The sequence below is a fragment of the Neophocaena asiaeorientalis genome, unplaced genomic scaffold (genome assembly GCF_003031525.2).
Source record: "Neophocaena asiaeorientalis asiaeorientalis breed wild unplaced genomic scaffold, Neophocaena_asiaeorientalis_V1.1 scaffold59, whole genome shotgun sequence".
Taxonomy (NCBI): domain Eukaryota; kingdom Metazoa; phylum Chordata; class Mammalia; order Artiodactyla; family Phocoenidae; genus Neophocaena; species Neophocaena asiaeorientalis.
In genome coordinates, this window is record NW_020174268.1 from 8,982,126 (window position 1) to 8,985,252 (window position 3,127).

Here is a 3,127-nt window from a genome sequence, read left to right on the forward strand (position 1 = left end):
CTTGCAGCTTTTGGGCCCTGATGCCATGTGGGTGTGTTTTAACGAAGTGTTAATTGGAGTGGCAGATAATTCGAAAACAAATTACTAGGGGGGGAGCTGGGACTCAACCAAGTTCGTGTTGTTAACTGCTACACTGTACATTAATACCCCCCAGAAGGCTTCCTCTTAAAAGCAAGAGGGTTGCAGGAACCAGAAGTTCTTTCTCCTGGAATAGATCTCCCTCCATAATATTTTATAAAATAACCTCAACTGCTTGAAATCCTTCACAGCAGTGGCCCTATCTGCTATCTTTGCTTTAGGAATAGAGAAATATGTAGATGTAGAAAAGCTTAACATCTCACAGGAGCTCAGGGAATGGACTGGCAAACCACCTGGTTGGCATTAAATCATGAAAGTGTCCATGCAAGCTTTGTCCTAAGGGTAATTTCCCAGCAACCCAATGGCCTCTTCAGAACAGAGTTTTAGAGTCGTGCATCACTGCTCTCCGTAGAGGTTAGTCAACCCAATGGTATTTCAGATCCAGGTTCAAAACAGCAAATAAGTCAATGCACTGACCTCTTTGCTCCAGGCATCTGTTTGCTGAACTTGGGATTGCACAATCCAGGAACATCAGTGAGGCTGGCTCTGGGATGAGAGGGCAGGTATGACGCAGGTCAGAGGTGAGGGGACAGACAGAGTGGTTACATGGAAAAGGGACCTTTTGCTGTTTCAACAGAATCTCACAATGTGCTGGTTAATGATACCAGAAGGAGAAATCATTTCACCACTTGAAGGCTTTGGGCCCTGATACCATGTGGGTGTGTTTTAACGAAGTGTTAATTGGAGTTGCACATAATTCAAAAATATAAATTATCTCTGATTCAAAGGTACTTTTAGTTAATGAGAAAGAAGAAAAAAATGCTTTGATTACACAATTTCAACTCCCATTGAACATTCTTGGCTGCTGATGTAACTTATTGAAAACTCCCTCAAATTTTTTTGGAATCAGGTAGAGTTTGTATTTGAAATAAACATGGGTTTGGATTTCTGTCTTTCAATGTGGAATAAGGGGGTAATTCGTGTCCCATGAAAGAGTTGTTAGGGCCATGTTTTAAAGGGGGACAATTTCTTTTGTCTTTTCCTTGTCAGCTTTTTTTTTTTTTTTTTTTTTTTTTTTTTTTTTTGAGCCCTCCTTGTCAGCTTTTTAATGGTGCAAGCAAAAATAAGAAAAAGAAAGTCAGCAAAGGTGCATGTTTTATGAGCCTTAAGTTTGAATTTGTAAAATATGTGTTAAAAATAAGATAATTTATAACACATAGAATTAGGAGAAATGCCCATAAATGGTTAAACCTTAATGGGTTATCAATAAGAGGAAATACTATGCCATAATTTAAAAAATCATATTCTCATATCATATGTTTTAGTACATATTTGGCTGCAAGTAATAGAATGTCCAACTGTCAGTATATTTATTTTGAATATAAAAATATATCTAGAAGTAGGAAGTTCCAGGGTTGATTAATTTAGCAGCTCAAAAGTATCTGGGCCCCCTTCTCTGTGATTCTCTTTGCTTTTCCTCATGACCACAAAATGGCTGCCACAGCTCTACTGATCACATTCTCAAATGTGACATCCAAAGGCAGGAAGCATTCTCCCATACTAACTTTTTATCAGAGAAAAATATTTTCCTAGAAGCCCTCTGTCAAACTTCTCCTTATATTTCATTGGCCCAGAACTGGGTCTCATGCTCCCCCAAACATAAACATTGGGAAGAGAATGAAGTTAACATGATTGGTTTAGAACAGGGGTCAGCAAACTTCCTCTGAAAAGGACCAGCTAGGAAATATTTTAGGTTTTGCAGGGCATACAATCTCTTGCCTCTATTCAACTCTGCTGTTGTAAAGCAACAGCCATAGACGCTGCCAACAGATAAGTGTGGTTGTGTTCTAATAAAACTTTATGAACACTGAAATTTGAATTTCATATACTTCTTACCTGTCACGAAATATTATTCTTCTTTTAACTTCTTTCAACCATTTAAAACTGTAAAAAACAGAAACAAGCAATAAAAACCATTTTGTATGGTTCGTGGCCATACAAAAGCAAGTGGCAGTCTAGATTTGGCTACCAGGCCATGATTTGTCAACCTCTGGTTTATCCTCTTGGGAATAAGGAGAGGACCGCCCCCCCCAACGTTCCCGGAGACATCACCACTGCAGACCTTAAAAAAATAAAATAAAGCAGGGTTCTATTAGGCAATCAAGAAGGTCCCCTGCCATGTATTTAGGATATGGATGAATGCTCGGGATATACATTTTAGAAAGCAGATTACGTGTCAATATGGACTGGATGATCCCAACTAATCCTGCCCGTTGAAATCCCTGCTGTTCACCAAGACCTGTATTAGACATGGCTCCTCAAATGCCTTTCCTGGTCCCTGGTCCTCCTAAACAAATTAGATCACTGCTTCCTATCAAACTTTCCTAACAAATTTTTATTTAGCACCGATCATGTGCTAGGCTCTTTGTCAACCCAAACTGAGTGCTGGAGATACAGAATGAAAGAGACAATGGCTAGCCTTAAAGAGACCTCAGTCCAAGCAGAGGAGGAAGAAACAAATAATTATAATTCAGGGAGAGCATGCAGCAAGAGGGGTATGGGTAGTGTAGCATCTCGGAGAAGGGCATGAATAAAAGATGGAAAAGAGGGTTTCAGGGGAGGCCCCTAGGAGACCCCCATATCAGGGTGGGTTCTGAAAGACAAAGTGGCCCTTTTTTAAGAGGATGAAAGTCTGTTGATGTACCACCCAGGGCTCTTAGCTGCAATCAACAGAAGCTATCTCTGGCTGGTGGAGCACAAAAGCAGCTGGTTAAAAGGATGCTGGGTGACTCTCACCACCGCTGAGTAGGGAGATGGTACTTCCTGAAGAACTTGAAACAAGTCCTCAAACCCACTGCAGAGCTGGTCATCCATGGAACCCATGCTGCAGCTCCTTCCGAGCTGTAGATGTTATAGTTTGTACCACTGTCCCATTTGTGCCAGGGCCTCAGCCTTGTAGCTACTGCTCTTCCAAAGCTGGGCACCTTGGTTCCCAGCTCTGCCTAGTAAATCACTGCCACGCCGTGTTCACTGCCTTGTGTTTCTCATT